Here is a 19514-nt window from a genome sequence, read left to right as displayed (position 1 = left end):
TTATTTTATATAATGGAAATAGGTGGGAAAAGGAAAATCTTTATAATTTATTGGGAAAAAAAGGAAGGGGGAAACAGAAAGGGGGTGGGGATGGGGGAGGGGACTCACGACCTAAAGTTGTTGAATTCAATATTCAGTCCGGAAGGCTGTAAAGTCCCTAGTCGGAAGATGAGGTGTTGTTCCTCCAGTTTGCGTTGGGCTTCACTGGAACAATGCAGCAAGCCAAGGACAGACATGTGGGCAAGAGAGCAGGGTGGAGTGTTAAAATGGCAAGCGACAGGGAGGTTTGGGTCATTCTTGCGGACAGACCGCAGGTGTTCTGCAAAGCGGTCGCCCAGTTTACGTTTGGTCTCTCCAATGTAGAGGAGACCACATTGGGAGCAACGAATGCAGTAGACTAAGTTGGGGGAAATGCAAGTGAAATGCTGCTTCACTTGAAAGGAGTGTTTGGGTCCTTGGACGGTGAGGAGAGAGGAAGTGAAGGGGCAGGTGTTGCATCTTTTGCGTGGGCAAGGGGTTGTGCCATAGGAGGGGGTTGAGGAGTAGGGGGTGATGGAGGAGTGGACCAGGGTGTCCCGGAGGGAGTGATCCCTACGGAAAGCCGATAAGGCGGGTGAAGGGAAGATGTGTTTGGTAGTGGCATCATGCTGGAGTTGGCGGAAATGGCGGAGGATGATCCTTTGAATGCGGAGGCTGGTGGGGTGATAAGTGAGGACAAGGGGGACCCTATCATGTTTCTGGGAGGGAGGAGAAGGAGTGAGGGCGGATGCGCGGGAGATCTCCCGCGCATCCGCCCTCACTCCTTCTCCTCCCTCCCAGAAACATGATAGGGTCCCCCTTGTCCTCACTTATCACCCCACCAGCCTCCGCATTCAAAGGATCATCCTCCGCCATTTCCGCCAACTCCAGCATGATGCCACTACCAAACACATCTTCCCTTCACCCCCCTTATCGGCATTCCGTAGGGATCGCTCCCTCCGGGACACCCTGGTCCACTCCTCCATCACCCCCTACTCCTCAACCCCCTCCTATGGCACCACCCCATGCCCACGCAAAAGATGCAACACCTGCCCCTTCACTTCCTCTCTCCTCACCGTCCAAGGACCCAAACACTCCTTTCAAGTGAAGCAGCATTTCACTTGCATTTCCCCCAACTTAGTCTACTGCATTCGTTGCTCCCAATGTGGTCTCCTCTACATTGGAGAGACCAAACGTAAACTGGGCGACCGCTTTGCAGAACACCTGCGGTCTGTCCGCAAGAATGACCCAAACCTCCCTGTCGCTTGCCATTTTAACACTCCACCCTGCTCTCTTGCCCACGTGTCTGTCCTTGGCTTGCTGCATTGTTCCAGTGAAGCCCAACGCAAACTGGAGGAACAACACCTCATCTTCCGACTAGGGACTTTACAGCCTTCCGGACTGAATATTGAATTCAACAACTTTAGGTCGTGAGTCCCCTCCCCCATCCCCACCCCCTTTCTGTTTCCCCCTTCTTTTTTTTCCCAATAAATTATAAAGATTTTCCTTTTCCCACCTATTTCCATTATATAAAATAAAAAAAAAACCCACTAGAGCTATACCTTGAGTGCCCTACCATCCATTCTTAATTAGCACATTCGTTTAGATAATATCACCAACGTTAACTTTAACACCTATGTGTTCTATTGTACTATTGTTGTTGACATCTTTTGATGATCTGCTTCTATCACTGCTTGTTTGTCGCTACAACCACACCAACCCCCTCCACCTCTCTGTCTCTCTATCTCTCCGCCCCCCACACACACACCTTAAACCAGCTTATATTTCAGCTCTTTCCTGGACTCGAACTCAAGTTCTGTCGAAGGGTCATGAGGACTCGAAACGTCAACTCTTTTCTTCTCCGCCGATGCTGCCAGACCTGCTGAGTTTTTCCAGGTAATTCTGTTTTTGTTTTGGATTTCCAGCATCCGCAGTTTTTTTGTTTTTAACACTTAACTCAAACTTCATCCTACCCTGTTTCTGGCTCTTGCATTAGGGTAGGGCGTGTTTGGGGCTTCCCACATATGCGATTAGGAAATTGGCACACTCTCGTCAAGGCTCACACATCATGGATGGCCATTTGGGCTCAGTAATGGATTACAAAACAGACCTCCAACATAAAACATTGCCCGCAGGGGACAGGAGATGGCAGTCTTGGTAAATATGAAGGAAAATAAATTAAAAAACATATTAATTTAGTGTCTTTCATGGTTGCGCTTTATAACTAATGAACTGCTTTTGGTAGCATTGTCACTGTTGAAATGAAGGAAGCGTGGTAGCCAGTTTGTGCACAGCAAGCTCCCACAAACAGTAATGCAACAATACCCAGATAATCTGTTTTGGTGATGTTCATTGAGGGATAAACATTGGCCAGGACACTGGGGATAACTCCCCTCCTTTTCTTCTAATTCATATGATGGAATCCTCTACATCCAGCCGAGAGCACAGATTAACATCTCACCAAAAGACAGTGCCTTGAACAGTGCAACACTTTTTCAGTACTGATTTTGTCAGATCCTTGAGTGGGATTTGAACCCATAACTTGACATAGAATACTGAGCCACAGCTCACACCTCTTAGACAGACAGGGATTTTATTAAGAGTTAAGATTTAAGTGGAGTGAAAATGAACGAGCTGAATGAATTAGCACAAACTACAGCATTTAATCACTCTGTATAAAGTATGCATCTTCGGGTGCCTTAACTAAAGAATAGTGGTCTCTGTGATTTTCTTTTTCCACAGGTTTTGAGTATAGGGAAGATTCTTTAGAGGATTCAAATGCATTTTGGGAAGGTTTGGGATAGTAACTAAAATTAATGTGCCGATCTTCTTCAAACAACATTTTCAAACAATCAAACTAACAAAGGGGGTGTGAGAGACAATGACAGCGAGTATTTACACATCTCCTTTTATCACATGCACAACAGATCAATGGATTAGACATCTGTTTTAAATGCACAGTCTCTAGGAAGGCTTTGGGTTAAAGTACAGTCTTATGCCTGCTTCACAGGCATTTTATATATTGCACTGTCATTTGATATTCTGTATTTAAGCTGTATTGTAACAACTTATTTAAACTACTCAGAATAATCACCCGCTGAGAATGCTGGGACAAGTACAGTGTGGTTAAGGGAACAAACATCCCAAACAGGATTTCCTTTACTTGTGGAGGTTCATCTTGGTGTCACAAGATGTACTGCTGTTGACCTCTTCTGCTCCAGACAACAGAACCCAGAGTATGACAGGAGTTCACGCTTCAACACAAACCAATAAGCCACTTACTCTATCTACCTAGCTATCTTACTTCAGATTGCAGAGTCTTGTGTGTGTGTGCATGCGTGTGGGGGAGGGGGCGGGGAGCAAGGAGGAATTAAGAGGAGAGTGGGAAAGCAGAGGGGAGTTAAATTATCCAGTCAGCCTCCCAGGGGAACTCTTGTACAACAACTTGCATTTATATAGCACTACTAAAGAAGCCAAGTGCCCCAAGGTGCTTCACTGGAGCATTAAGAAAAATTAACAAATGAAGAGATATTAAGATGGTTCACTAAAAGTTTGGTCAAAGAGGTAGGTTTTAAATCCTGTTTGGGATGTTTGTTCCCTTGAAGTGTGCACAAGACTATGTATAACCCAAAGCCTTCCTATGTGAATAGGCAGGGACTGTGCATTTAAAACAGATGTCTAATCTATTGATCTGTTATGCATGTGATAAAAGGAGATGTGTAAATACTCGCTGTCATTGTGTCTCACTCCTTAAAGTGGGAGAGAGAGGCGGAGAGATTTGAGGAGGGAATTCCAAAGCTTGGGGCCTAGATGACCGAAAACGACTAAATTCATAAAAGTCAGAAGGCTACAGTTCATAAATTTCAACCCAAACAGGAAGTTGGATAATAAATTGTTTGTGCAGCAGGAGGAACTCCACTAATCATAAGCCTGCACAGGGAAGACAAGCGTAGCTGGCTTTCCCTAGTCTCGACTGGCTGTTTTCCTCATTACAGCAATCAGACGAGACAGTGGCAGAAGCCTCCCCCAGCTTTCGAATCTTCGAAGATTCTGTACAGCCTCTGAAAAGAATTTAAACACTTCCCAAAGTTTGGAAACTACTCTGTTGCTTTTGGAATCAGTTTAAAGCATGCAAAATCAAACAGATTATAAATTGCCTCCTCAATATTTCTTTGCTTTTAAACGAAGCAAAAACTTGGAAGTGAATTTAATTATTAATTTTAGAATTTTGTCTCCTGCCTTTCTAGGAGGACAGGTGTGCAATAGTGGACTGTGTAACTTCAGAAGCAAAGTATCGTAGTAAAAAGATGCTTTGCAATCCAATGGTACACTCCTCCCATATATGGCAAGCAACTTTTGGACAAGGATTTTAAAATTGGAGAAGTAGGTCAGATGGCCTCTCGAATTCGTTCTGGCACTCAATAAAACCATGGCTTACCTTCTCCTTCCACTCTTTTGCTCGATTCCCATAACTCTTAGTATCTAAAAACCTATCAATCTCAGTCTTGAACATAGGAACATAGGAGTTAGGAGCAGGAGTCGGCCATCAAGCCTGCGCTGCCATTCAGTAAGATCATGGCTGACCTGGTTGTGGTCTCAACTCCACTTTCCTGTCTGCCCCTCCCCCCCATAATCCTTGACCCCTTGTTTATCAAAAAAGATCTGTCTAACTCAGCCTTGAATAAATTCAATGAACCAGCCTCCACTGCTCTCTGGGGAAGAGAATTCCACATACTCAATGACTAAGTACAAACGGCTCTCTAGGGTAGAAAATTCCAAAGATTCAGAACCTTCTGAGTGAAGCACTTTCTCATCCATCGCTTACATGGCCAGCCCCTTAACCTGGGACTATGACCCCTGGTTGTAGACTCTCTGGCCAGGTGAAAACAGCCGCATCACAACTACCCTGTCACCTCTCAATCTTCTAAACTCCAGAGAACATATTGTATTCAATTTTTCCTCATACAAAAGCCCTCTCATCCCAGGAATCAATCTTGTGCGATAGGTATGGATCTGCTTATGAAAACTTCATTTTACTGAGCGTGCGAATAGAGGGAAATTTGAGAAAAACTTTGAACTGCAACAGTTCACATTTATATAGCATCTTATCACATCACTCAGAAACACCTCAAAGCAATACAATGCATTATTTTGGTGTGCAGTGACTGTTCTTTCAGAAAAGACCTCCAAAAACAGAAGCCATACTCCAAAAAAGAAAATAGAATCCAGTTCTTTAAAGTGTTAACTTATATTTGGTTTATTTGCACTTGATTTCTGCCTTTGTTTATCCATGACTATTTGGAGATCTATAAACTATTGTGAGGAATAAAGCTGAAACCTAAGTTCATCCTTTTGCACAATGCCAATTCTGTGACTCTGGAGGCTGCTCTGGCTCAACAGGCAAGGACTTAATAATCTTCCCGAGACAAGGACACCATTTACAATATTCCAAGGACATTTTGCGCTGAGGCACACAACCCTATTAAGGTTCCCAAGAGAAATCCTTCCTTCCACTACCCAATTTCTTTCAACTTCCACCATGGCATCTGTTACAGAGTTGCTTTCCAGGCAACTTTTCTGGGTGGAAACATTGAACTTTATTTACAAGGCGGCACCAGCAGCTACACGTCTGCATCAAGCTCTATAACTAAAGAACTCCTCGCTCCTAGAGGTTCCCCACGCTGCCAACTCATTGGTTTATACAGATCATGTGATCTTACAACAGGATTATTCTTAGAGCTACAGTCCTAATGTTTATCAAAACTATAATTATGTTCCTCCCCCTTTAACTTTTCTGTACATTTTGTATTTACAAGGATATTTATCTCATGTCATTACAATATTTACACAGGTCTTAAATTACAAATTCAGTCTTTCAGGTGGTTTCCTGATCCGTGTGGAACGTCACAGCTCCACGATTTTAGATTCTTTGACAGGCACCACATTCTCAGGAACCGCATTAACATCAGGTATCTCCTTAGGCACATACAGTTCAGTGTTGTCCACACCGACAGAGACACTGGGCATGTCTATTATTGGTTGAGCAACTTCAACAGGAACTTCAGGTTCAGCAATGGTTACAGGCAGAACATCATTTTGTTCTTAAATGATCCACATGCTTATGGGTGATCCAGCCCTCCACTTCCATGTGGTACGACAATGGTCCAGTCACAGAGCTTACTTTACCAGGTAACCACTTTGGTCCCTCACCAAAATTCCTTATATAGACTGCTTCTCCAACAGTAAATTGTCTCTCACAACTATGCAAATCATGAGTCATTTTTTGGTATCCCTTGACTTTTCTCCACCTTCCCCTCCAAATTGGGACGTATTAGGCTTAGTCTTGCTTGAAGATGGCGCCTCATCAATAATTCTGCAGGTGTTGCACCTGTCGTAGTGTTTGGAGGGTTGTTCTGTAGTGAAATAGGAAATGAGCAAGTTTAGTTGCCAACGATTCACCTGTTAACTTCTACTTCCCATCTTATGAGTTTGTGCTGCTCTTTCCACCAGTCCGTTCGGTGACGGATGGTGCAGTGCAGTCTTCACGTGGTTGACACCATTCAGGCTGACAAATCTGAAATTCAGTGCTAGTAAATGCAGTACCATTATCTGAGATGATTAGTTCTGGCAATCCACGGACAGCGAAGCTTTGGCGTAGTTTTTCCATAGTAGCGCCTGATGTTGGCGACTTAACTTCAAACGTCTAACTGCTTGGCATAAGCATCTAAAATCAGTAGAAACATGGTTCCAAGAAAAGGACTGACGTGATCCATGTGTAATCTCACCCTGGGTCCACTAGGCCACTCTCAGGATGTAATGAGGCTGCCACCCGCAGCTTTTGTAGCTGTTGACATTGCACAGTGTCTAACCAACTTCTCAATATCGCCATCCATTTCCGGCCACCAAAGGTAACTTGGTGCTATTGTCTTCGTTCATGAGATTCCCAGAAGGGCACTGTGTAGCTCTACTAAGAGTGGTTCCCTTCCTTCTGAAGGAACTACTACTCATGTACTCATAATAGAATACCACCTTGACTGCTCATTTCACGTCTTCAGTTGAAAAATAGCTTCAATTCATCAGGGACAGGTTCCCGGGATTATCCATGTAACAATTGGTCTCTCACTTGAGACAGGACTGGATCACGATTTGTCCAGTTTCTTATCTACCTGGCACAGACTGGGTGAGGAATCCAGGAAATTTATCACTAATACAAGCTCTTGGGGAATTGGGACGTGGTCATTGATGTCTTAGGGCAGCGGCACTAGCTATGTACAAAGGTATATTCATAGGCAACCAAAATTAGGGCCCATCTTTGAATTTGTGCAGAAGCTATGGGAGGGATAGCCTTTTCCTCGCTAAAAGACCTAAAAGTGGTTTGTGGTCTGATGTCAACGTAAATGTCATCCATGCATGTATTGGTGGAATTTTTTTTACACCAAAAATAATCAACAGACCTTCCTTTTTGATCTGTGAATATCCCTTTTTGGCTGTGTTAAGTGTCCTAGATACATAGCCTATCTGCCTCTCTGTACCGTCATCTATTTTGTGAGATGGTACGGCTCCCACTCCATAGGGGGGTGCATGATAGGTTGGCACCAATTCCTTGGTCGGGTCGTAGCACACTAACAAATTTGAAGAGTGCAAGAGCTGTTTTACTTTCATGAAGGCCTCTTCTTGAGGTGACTTCCAAACCAGCTCTGATTCTTCCTTAGCAGTGAATTTAGAGGGGCTAAGAACTGTTGATAAATTTGGTAGAAATCGGCCGTATAATTTACCATCCCTAAAAATAATTTAAGATTGAGACGTTCTTAGATGCAGCTGCCTCTGATTGCTTTAACCTTCTCTTCAACAGGGGGTAACCCTTGGGCATCTACTTGGTGGCCCAAATAAATGACTTCATTTGCCTGAAAAGTGCATTTTTCCTTCTTTAGGCGCACTCCTGCTTCTAAAAATAGTTTCAGGACTTCCTCTAGATTTGCCAAGTGTTTCTTTTATGTGAATCCAGTTACTAGTACATGGTCCAGGTAGAGCACAACTTGAGGTGGTCCTTGTAGCAAGCTCTCCATCATCCTCTGAAAAATGGTATAGGCCGAAGAAGCACCGAAGGGCAGGCGCATGTACTGATATAACCCTTTGTGGGTGCTTATGGTCACAAATTCTCGGGAGGCATCATCCAGTTCCAGTCTCTGATATGCGTGACTCATGTCAAGTTTAGTATACTTTGTCCCTCCTGCTAGCTTGTCATACAGGTCTTCAATCTTGGGAATAGGGTCGCTGTCCCTGGCTGCTTAGTTGACCATTAGTTTATAGTCCCCAAAGACCTGGATGGTCTGATCTGGATTTAGGACAGGGACTATGGGTGCTGCCCACTCTTGAGAACTGAACTGTTTTTATGATACCCAGGCTCTCTAGCCAGTTCAACTCAGCATCAACGTTCTCTCTCAGGGCATATGGCACCGGTCTTGCTTTCAAGAAGTGAGGAGTTGCTTCTGGGTCTGCATAAATCCTGGCCTGTAGGCCTTGGATATTTCCCAGTTCATCCTTGAAGACGGTGTCATGTATATTTTTTAGCAGCTCTGGCAGTCCTCCTTCTTGCAAATGAAGATTTCGGGCCAGTTTAATTTAATCTCTTTCAACCAGTCATGACCTAGACTGCTTGGTCCTTCACTTTCTACCACCATCACTGGTAGTTGATGTCTATAATAAACATGCACTCTGGTAATACCTTTTACCTGGATTTCTTCATCTGTATACATTTAACTGGGCAGAGATTTGTTCCAAATTTAATTGTTCAGCACCTTTATTTTAATACCTGAAAGCGTGTTCTGCTACAGCAGTAGATATACCCGTGTCTACTTCCATTGTTAAGGGTTTACCATTCACTTGCAATGCAACAGTGATTGGCTCTGTCTTCCCAACTTTCATGTTGAATATGGAATAAATGTCAGTGTTGGTTGTTTCTGGCTCTTCCACGCCACATACTTCCTTGGACTTCGTTTGTTGCCTGGAAGCCTGTTTTAATATGTGCCCACTTTTGTGACGAAAATAACACTCCAACTTTCTAAATCTCCAGTTGCTGGGAGCACGATTGTTTCCACGTTGATAAAAATTAGTTTTCGAATTTGTTGCTGTTTTCTCTCATTTTTCGGTTAGCAGGGGCTGTTTCCCACCGTTTCCCCGACTTTTCGCACCACTTTCACCTGACCTTTCCCCCCCAAACTAGGAAAACGGCGCCATTTTGCGCACCTTGAATCGCCTGTGCAGCCTTTACAGTGCTTTCCATCGCAGGCGCTATTTCTAACACTTTCTTAAAATCAAGATCCACTTCAGTCAGCAATCTTTGCTGAATAACATCCTCTGGCACGCCACAGGTCAAACGATCCCTGAGCATATCATTCAGGTTTTTACTGAAATCACAACACGCTGTTAGTTGTTTTAATTTCGCCACAAAGGTAGCAATGGTCATCTCCGAGGCTCTATTCCGTGAATTGAACACAAACCTCTGCATTGTGACTGAGGGCTTGGGTTGAAAATGTCACTTAACGAGGTCGATTAATTGACTGAAGGTCTTTGAATCAGGAGCACTGGGGGCCGACAAGCTTCGAATTAAACTGCAGGTTTTGCTCCCACAAATACTCAGGATAATCGCTCTCCTCTTTTCCTTCCCCATGATTTTGTTTGCTTGAAAGTAGAACGCGAGATGTTCTATATATTGAGATCGGTCATCTGTGGCTGGTTTAAAGGGATCGATTCTGCCAAACTGTGGCCTCTCGAATGAGTTTATCTTCCTTTCTTTTTGATTATCTTAGATACTCACAAATCTCTGTGCAAAGGACAGCATCGGATCAGATTTATCCACGTCACCAGTTTGTTATAGAGTTGATTTTCCAGGCAACTTTTCTTGGTGGAAACATCGAACTTTATTTACAAAATAGCAGCAGCTACACGTGTGCATCAAACTCTTTAATTAAAGAAGAACTCGCTCCTAGAGGCTGCCCGCACTGCTAACTCATTTGTTTACACAGATCTGTGATCTTACAACACATGATTATTCTTAAAGCCACAGTCCTAACGTTTATCAAAAGTATAATTACTATAGCATCAGACATCACTGAGTCCCTCAGCTAAATGGCACTCCCCGTCTATGCGTGTGCACAGACAGAGAGCTGCCATGCGATAACATCATGGAGGAAACCGCACTTGAGCCAACTCTGATCCCCAACCTACTGTACAGTCCTGTCCATTATCAGTAGAGATCATTAAATAGTAAGTTTAAACACCGTTTAATTTTTCCCCCACTCATTTCCCTAGGGAAATAGCAGCAGGGGTAAAAGAAGGTAAATACCTCAAGTCTGATCCACCATTCATTTAGATTGTGGATGCTCAGTGCCTTAAAACTCCAGACACCTGCGTTCGTCCCATATCATTTAATACCATTAACCAACAAAAAATCCTCACCGTTTTTAATCCGCCCCCAGCCTCAGTGATTTTAAAGAGGGGGGTGCGGAAGCTCCAGTTTCCACTACCCCTTTGTGTGACGTGCTTCCTGACTCACACACGTACATGCATGCACATGTCATGGGTCATGCTCTTGTCACCACCTTTGGTTAAAGTCTGCTACTACTTGCACACACCGTCTCTGTTTTCAAGACCATCTGCAGCTCATTTTCACACCAGCCACCATAGGGATGTTCTCTATATTTAGTCCGAGGGCAATGTTCTCTCGATTTATCTTAATTGCCACAAACCAGTACATCTGAGAAAGCGGATGAGAATCTTATCCCCAGGCCTGGGCCCACTCCATTCCGACCTTGAAGGGATGTGACCAAGGCACGGAATCCCTTCTAATTCTTCGTACCTCCTTTCCCATGGGAAACACCAGTCCCACGCTCACTGTCTCTCCCTTACACAGAGAATAGTTTGTACAGGTTCCACCTCTCTCTCTCTCTCTCTCTCTGCTACCTCACACTGATCCTCCAATAGATTGCACCACCTCATCATCGTACAATATCCTCAAAGCCAAGCCGACTACCGTCGCACCTTTTATGCAAGGCTGAAAATTTTACTTCATTGTTGAGGGCTTAATGTAGATGCAATATTCACCAATTGGTACACAGATGCGGAATTCCCTGTTCATTAAAAAAAACAACTCCTTTAATGACTTACAGAATAGACCATAGGTTTCTCCTGAAAGCTTTTTATTATTGTACATAAATTGAGAAAGGCTTATTTCGGTTGTTTCAACAAGCCGGCTTTGTTTACGTCTCAACCCGTAGCTCGTGCCAATAAACCTCGGCAGCCAAATTAATCCATCTTGAATATGCTCGAAATATTTGGCATTAGGCCCAAAGACTGAGAGGGAGAGAGAGCGAGAGAGAGTGGGGGGGAGGGGGTGGAGAGAGAGAGAGAGAGAGAAAGAAAAGGTGGGGAGGTGGGAGTGGGGTGGAGAAAAAGAGAGAGAGAGAGAGAGATTGGGATTAAGAGACAGACATACAGACACAGTGACACAGCAAAAGAGAGAAAGATAGAGCAAGAGAGGTGAGAGAAAAGAAAAACAATTAAACTAGCACAAAAGCCCTGCTGTTAGGCCCAAGCTTTTGAAGCATTCCAGTATTTTGCTTTGACCCAGCGACGAGTTGAACCACAAAAAATGTGAGAAAGCAAAGAGCAATATTGTTGTGTGGGTGGTTCCCTGCCAAGTCAATGTCCATTGCCACAAAGACTTGTGGATAAGATACAATTATTTTGCAATGAAATCACTGTTATGAAATCCAAATTTATTTATTCAAGTGCTGTTGTGTTTTCAGGAACCATAATTAGTTTGACCTTTTCTCCTTCAAACCTTATTTGCTGGCCAGGAAAAGTTGTTGGCTGCCCCTTCTGTATTAATAAGTTTGAAGGCTGCTATCTGAAACTGGTTAAGTTGTCCCTACCACTGGGCTCAATATCTTTTACGACATACAGTGCACACAGCACAGTGACTCACTATGGTTCATTTCAACAGCACCTCCATTGCCTGTGACCTTCACCAACAAGGAGGTTAAGTGCAGCAACTTTGCTGGTTAAGAAGCCCTCCTGCATGTACCCGATTGTGAGAAGCTCTGGCCGTTACAACATCTGGCCAGATAATGAAAGAAAAACAATGGTCACCAGAGCACCCACTCCACCCACCACCGCACCCCCCCCCACCCCCCACCAACCCTCTTTGCCACAGGAACAATGGCAATTGGAATGTGCAGCAGTCATAACTTGTATAACATGCAGTTCTGAGGCTGTAGCTGGGCACACACCAGCTCCACAGAGGCACTGGGTGCCTGAAGCAGTTACCCGGTCACACTGTCGGAGGGGTGGTGGGAGGTGGAAGAGAGGGGAAGGGGAGCCGGACCAGTACAGCCCAGTAAGAGAGATTTTGACTTTGTGGCGAGCCGTCATCGTGCTGCTTCCCCAGCGAGACTTGCAGTGTCGCTCGCACGCGAGCCCGCTTTAAACTGGCAGAAGTCAGGCCCTCTGCCCTTCTTAAAACAGGTCACAGGTCATATGTCAACCGTTGAAAAGCTGAAAGGTCAATGTTTTGCCTCAGAAGGACGACATTCTGGTTCAAACACATACAGATCGCAAATCTTCCTCCTGCTCAATAAACACAAAGGATTTTAACAGGGTAACTTGTAGAGCAATCCATTTAGTACAAGGAATGGTCTTGCCACCTCTGCCCTCAACTCACTACAACTGCCAATGCCTTTATCCACACTTTTCTTACCGCCAGGTATGGTTTCTCCAACATCCTGCTTATCTTAGTCCAGAAACTCCAATTCATTCAAAACTCAGCTATTTGTATCGTGTTCCATAATCTATCCTGCTCATTCCCTTCTTGCTGATTTACATCAACTCCTCAAGCCTCGACATCCCTTACTCTCAACTTCAAACTCCTCCACTGCTTCTCGCCACCCTACTTTGGTAATAACCAAACTCCCCTGCTCTCCGACATGGCTTTCTTTGCACCATTCCCTTTCGCTCACCCTATCACTGGTGAGAGTTTCTGCTACTTTCTGGGACTCCCTCCTTTGACCCTTCTGCCTCCCTATGCTTGTAAAAGCCTTTGGAAAACCTACTAGGGTTTTAGTTATGCTCTGCACTCTTCCTAACCAGACTTTGAAAAAAAAAATTACATTCTTGGGATGTGGGTGTCGCTGGCTGGGCCAGCATTTAATGCCCACTCCTAGCTGCCCTTTTAGAAGTTGGTAGTGAGCTGCCTTCTTGAACCACAGCAGTACAAGTGGTAAAGGTACTCCCATAGTGATGTTAGGGAGGGAGTTCCAGGATTTTGACTCCACAAGGATGAATGAAATATTTGAGTTGGGATAGTGTGCAATTTGGAGGACGATTTGGAGATCGTGGCATTCCCAAATGCTTACTACCCTTGTCATTCTACACAGTGGGGTGCAAGTTGGAGGCTGAGAAACTGTTACAGAAGAAGCCCTTGGCAAGCTGCTGCTGTGCAATCACTACGGTGACAGTACACTGGTGACAGGGGAGGTTTCTATTTGCAAAGTACCTTGGGCCATTTTGCAATGTTAAATAAGGTGCAATAACAAATCATGTCGGTGTTGGTCATTTGCAAACAGACCCCCCCACCCTCCCCTCAGTTCAAGGGTCAGAAAGGGTTGGCAATGTCCTTGGATATGGTTGTCAGGGGTTTGACCTCAACCTATTTTAACAGCCTCAGCTGTTAGTGAGAGGAGTGTAAAAACAGGCACCCATGATCTAATCTGACTGACTATGACCTCTGCACTTCCAGTTCTCATCTCTTACCCGAATTCCCTTTTAGGAACCAGACAGTTCACATTCTCGACCAGCTGAGTATCCATCATGGAGATAAGGTCTTAAAAAGTCCTTAGAAATATTATTCAGGGGGTTCTAATGTCCAGGGATACTCAGGCTCCTCCACGAGAAAAGAGAAGAGATGTAAAAGAACTGGTAGACAAGAAACTAACAGTGTCCCTGCATCAAGGTAGCAGCCAGGTCATGGACCAAGGCAGGCTCTGGCTGGGTGTTGTTCTGCTTTACCAAGTACATGGAGAGTTAGAGGGAGAAAGAAAGATGAGGGAGTTGAGATGATCATGGCAAACATAGGCCCAATCAAGAGGCTGTTTAAGAAGTCAGTTTGTCACACTTTGCGAGTGGAACAACATAGGGATTAACTGGAGAATACCCCTGGGTTAATTGTGCTCATGAAGAGTCAAGAGCCTGCTATCGAATCTCCACTCACGCCAGGCGATCACACCCCAAAAGGTTTTTTTTTGCCCCGACTCATCCTGCCTTTTACACTGAAGGAAACCACGTGAGAAATTGCACTAAAACTCACCAGTCAGGAATGATTGTATTTTCAAAGGTCAAAGGTCAACAGAAACCCTTCCCAATCAATCATTAGCCATTGACTAAAACTAAACTTGGGTCTGTAATGGCCATTAGGCGGTGTGGTAACTAAGTGCAATCGTAATTATGCAAATTTTCATTCTACTGAGAAAAGTGCATTTGAGGTGACTAATACCAGAGATGAGTTTCTGGTCATTAAAGGCCATGAAGGGAGGCAATAATTCAAAGGAATGAGTTTGGTTTAGCACATGAGCAGCGTTCACTTTAATGTGATCTTTCTCCTACAGCAGTCAGATGCTAATAAATACCCAATGGTCACAAAATGTCATCCTTGCCCATCTACTAATGGCCCCCTCTCCAGCCCACTATAAAAACATGTGCACGCACATCACAGGACAGGTATTGGTTCTAGTGCAAGTAGAGTATTTTAGGGCGAGGTGGACTTGCCAGGACCATCCCAGTTAGACGGTCATGACTCACTGAAGTTGATAACACAGGAGAAAATACAACTTAACATTCCTGCTCTCTGCAGTCAGACTCTCAATTACTGTAAAGCCCTGAATTTCCCACCTTAGGACATGCAGGTGCTGCACCTTTAAACGGGAAGCCCATTCATTTCCATTACTGATTAACTCTGCGTCATAGTCCCTAAAGAGGTGAAAGAGAAAGAAGTCTGTATTTGGAGATAGACAGACTGTCTGCGAAAGCGAAGCCTTTGATCAGTGTCTGCCAAGGATGCACCAGTGGAGTTGGTGAATGCAGTCCCTTCACCGAAAGTTCAACAACTTGCATGCAGCACCTTTGACTTTGTACAACGTCCCAAGGCGTTGGCAAACAAGATTTGACAGCGAGCTACATAAGCATGTGGGATCTCTAGCTGTATTAGTAGAGATAGAGTATAAAAGACAAGAAGGTATGCTAACACTTCATGACTCACAGCTAGACCCTAGCTGGAGGGCTGTGTTCAGTTCTGGGGACATACTTTAGGAAGGATGTCAAGGCCTTGGAGAGGGTGCAGAGATTGGCCAGGTTGGTAACAGCGAGAGGAAACAGCTATGTGGAATGATTGGCGAGAGTTGGCTTTTTCTCCATAGACACAGATGATTAAGAGGAGATCTGATGGTAAAGAGCTGGCACAGGCATGGCAGTCCGTATGGCTTCCTCCTTCTGTGCTGATCTTTCTTATAAGTCTATAAGGAGATAGTGGACTAGGTGACTGAAAGCTTGATTGAAGAGGTAAGTTTCAAGGAACGTTTTAAAAGGAGGAAGAAGGTGGAAAGGCAGAGAGAGTTAAAAGGAATTCTTGGTCTTGGGCTGAGGCAGAATGCATTCCTGTCTCTGAGTCAGAGGTTGTGGGTTCGAGTCCCAATCCAGAGAGTTGAGCATAAAAGTCTAGGCTGGTACTTTGACTGCAGTACTAGAATATCGATGGAAAATACACAGACTACACGCAGTGCAGAAAGTGCCCACTGGATCATTTACTACACAATTTCCGTCACACTCCACCAACAAGGACTTTGCATTTGAAGACTGGCATTTTATCAATTTTACCAAGAGTTGCTTCAATTCACTCTCCGGCAAAACTCACACACTGGATAACACACTGTGTGCATGGTCGCTAATTCATGGCAAAATGTTAAGTCACAGCTAGGTTGTCACTAAAGCAGGAAGCACAAGCTGCTTTATACAAGGACTAGCAGCTGATTAGCACAGGATGCACATTGATTCCTGATTGAATGAGTTGCCAAGACAATAGCGACAGAGAGAGGAATGAAGGCAAGGGGGCAGGGAATTTCACAGGCCCTGTCACAAACTTTCAATCTCCCAATTGCACAGCAAGATGTGAGAAGTGGTGGCCTGTTGGTGACATGTTTCCCTGTTGTGGCCCATTCAGAGGGCTATTAATGGTCAACTTCATTGCTGAGAGTCTGGAGTCATATGTCGGCCAGGCCGGGTAAAAGACGGCAAATTCCCTTCCCTAGAAGACATTAGTGAAGCAGATGGGTTTTTAACGACAATTCATGGTCACTGTTACAGATGCCAGTTTCTCATTTCAGACTTTATATTTAATTAACTGAACTTAAATTCCCCAAGCTGACACGGTGGGATTTGTAATCACATGTGGATCAGTAGTTCAGTTCTCTGGGTTACCCAGTCTAATAAAGCAGCCACTTTGCTACCATACTCAAGCCCTGGGGCACCGAGGCAATATCCCCAACTCTACGAACCAGGGCAAAAATAAAAATACCTGGAAAAACTCAGCAGGTCTGGCAACAACTGCGGAGAGGAACACAGTTAACGTTTCGAGTCCGTATGACTCTTCAACAGAACTAAGGAAAAATAGGATTTTTTATAGGATTGAGGGATTGAGTTGACCTAGTCTTTTTGGCTCACTTACAGTCTTTATAAAATAAGCCACTTCAGGCTAGAGGGGTGGGAAGAGTCAATTTCTAGAACATTCCTAGCATAGTGCAATGATAGGGAATTGGGTGGGGGGGTGGGGGTGGAGAATGAGGAAGTGTCTCACCTCAAAAGTCCCATAGTTTTCAACATCACCCTCCTTTTCACATATGAAGTGGTTACTGGGGGTTTGCAGTCTCCAGAAAATGACAAAGTTCAACTTGGGTTATTTCCATTGGATTTCCCTCAGTATTTTATGAGGCTGATACAAGACAATCGACAGAAAAATCCCATCAGTTGGAAACTCCTGACCCACCCGATGTCAACATTTAATTAGACTAAGACCATTTAGTGGGTAAATGCACTGACTGACAATAATACAAAGCTCATGCAATGGGAAGATATCAGATGCCATTCCTGATCTATGTCAAGGTGGTAGTTATTAGCTGAGAGAAAGCATCTCCTTTGGCCTCTGTTTCCCTGCAATATGTTGGCAGGAGAAACATTAGCTAGAAGTCTTGCTCACGGTGACACTACCAAATGGGAACTACTTAAGTGTAGGATGTTGGATGATTGGTAGCAGCACTGTTGAACTTAGTGGTCAAATAGGCTAGGTTTACCCATCACTCATTGGCCCATGTTGGTTCCCATTCAGCACTGCCTCAAATTTAAAATCCTTATCCTTGTGTTTATAATCCTCCATGTCCTCACCCCTCCCTACCTAAGTAACCTCCTCCAGTCCTCCAGCAACTAAGAACTCAGTACTCCTCCAATTCTGGCTACATAGTGTCCCCAATTTCCTTCACACCACCAGTGGCATCCATATCTAGGCCCTAAACTCTGGAACAAGTCTCAAATTTAAGGGGAGATAGTGGTGTAGTGATAATATCACTGAACTAGTAATCCAGGAGCCCAGGCTAATACCCTGAGGACATGGGTTCAAATCCCACCAAGGCAGTTGGTGGAATTTAAATTCAACTAATAAAAATCTGGAATTGAAAGCTAGTCTCAGTAATGGTGACCATGGAACTATCATCAATTGTCATAAAAGCCCATCTGGTTCGCTAATGTCCTTTAGGAGAGGAAATTTGCTGTCCTTACCCAAATTTGACTCCAAACCGACAGCAATGATGGTTGACTTGTTCAAGGGCAGTTAGGGATGGGCAACAAATGCTGGACTTGCCAGCAATGCCCACATGCCAGGAAAGAATAAATTCCCTAAACTTCTCCCCTATTTTTTTTTTTAAGATACATCTTCAAACTTACCTCTGACCAATCTTTTGGTTACCTGTCATATCTTTGGTGGCTTGGTGTCACATTTTGTGCGACAATGATCCTGTAAAGTGCTTTGGGACGGTTTGCTAAGTTAAAGGTGCTATATAAACGCAAGTTGTTGCTGTTTACAACAAATTGCAATTTGAATGAAGGGGCAGGCATTGCTTGTAGGTCTCTTCTTCAGAAGGAGTAGGACATGGGAAGAGAAAGGGACCACATCAAAATCATTTCGTCACAACATGCTGCAGGAAGTGGGGAAATCACCTAGCGGTGAGAGATGTAATCTTTGCATTTTAAATGCTGAGATTGCTCCAAACTTGCTCTAACATGCTGATTTGGATATTTGAAAGAAAGAAAGACCTGCATCTATATGGCACTTTTCATGACCACCAGATGTCTCAACGTGCCAATGAAATACTTTTTAGTAGATATCTTTATAACATAGAAAATGCAGCACCCAATTTGTGCACAGCAAGCTCCCACAAACAGCAATCTGATAATGACCAGACCATCTATTTTTGTGAAACAGAAAATTCTGGAAAAACTCAGCCGGTCTGGCAGCATATGCAGAGAGAGGAACAGACTTAGAGTCTGTAGACTCTGCTTCAGAGCTCCGACGTTGATTGAGGGATAAATATCATGAGGGAGAACTCGCCCGCTCTCCTTCAAAATAATGGCATGGGATCTTTTACATCAAATCAAGTAGAAAGATGGGGCCTTGGTTTAACTTTGCATCCAAAAGATGACACATCCAACAGTACAGTAGTCCCTCAGTACTACACTTGATTTTTATGCTCGATTTGATGAGGAAACAGTTCAGATTCATCTCTTAAAATTGATATAAGCTACTGTTTTCCTAGAATATAAGAGCCTGGGCTGACCGAACATTCCTGCTCAATTAGCAAGACCAGAGGCCTAAGCTCGACAAGTTCCTGGCAAATAATAAATATACGGAAATAGGACGAGCTCGACAGAATAAACAACATTTTGGGAGCGAGTGAGACTTGGAGGAAACGAAGAAAGAAAGCTCTTATAACACAATCAAACGGCACTTCAAACTGCCCCATAGTATAGGCCTGGTTCCAAACATAACAGTGCACAGCATCGGCCTATGACTGGCTGCAGAAAGGAAAAGTATATGCATCCAAAACACTGGGTAATGTTAACAGGAAATAGTTTGAAAAGTGGCATTAGTTTGCGTGTTTAATCTGAAACAGTGCCAAAGTGTTTTCAACCTTAATGTGGCTTTAGTACTTAAGCAGTAATATGTACAGGAAATATGGCGTGGGGTCGGAGGTACAGAGAGTCTAGTCCAGGAGAGACCCAGCTCTGGCTCTGATCCAAAAAGGCTTGTCAGTAAAGTACATCCACTTGAAATGTGAAAAGACCCAGCTGTACAATCACAGGCCTGTCTGTGCAATGCTGGGTTGTACCTGGAGAGAGCACAT

At 44.1% G+C, this 19514-nt stretch overlaps 1 protein-coding gene across 3 annotated transcripts in view; it reads right to left on the bottom strand.

The window, feature by feature from the left end:
• LOC121271279 (cdc42-interacting protein 4 homolog) overlaps window positions 1–19514 on the bottom strand; it is a 100667-nt gene that overhangs the window by 37420 nt on the left and 43733 nt on the right. Inside the window, exon 1 of one of the 3 annotated variants that reach the window (XM_041177128.1) lies at window positions 10477–10601. The exons of the other annotated variants lie outside the window; for them this stretch is intronic. The gene's annotated coding sequence lies outside the window, so the exon portion shown is untranslated. Of the gene's footprint in view, window positions 1–10476; window positions 10602–19514 lie in introns of those variants that run through there. 3 annotated transcript variants of the gene reach the window in all.

Source organism: Carcharodon carcharias, chromosome 30 (assembly GCF_017639515.1).
Source record: "Carcharodon carcharias isolate sCarCar2 chromosome 30, sCarCar2.pri, whole genome shotgun sequence".
Lineage (NCBI taxonomy): Eukaryota > Metazoa > Chordata > Chondrichthyes > Lamniformes > Lamnidae > Carcharodon > Carcharodon carcharias.
This window is presented reverse-complemented; position numbering and strand designations above follow the sequence as displayed.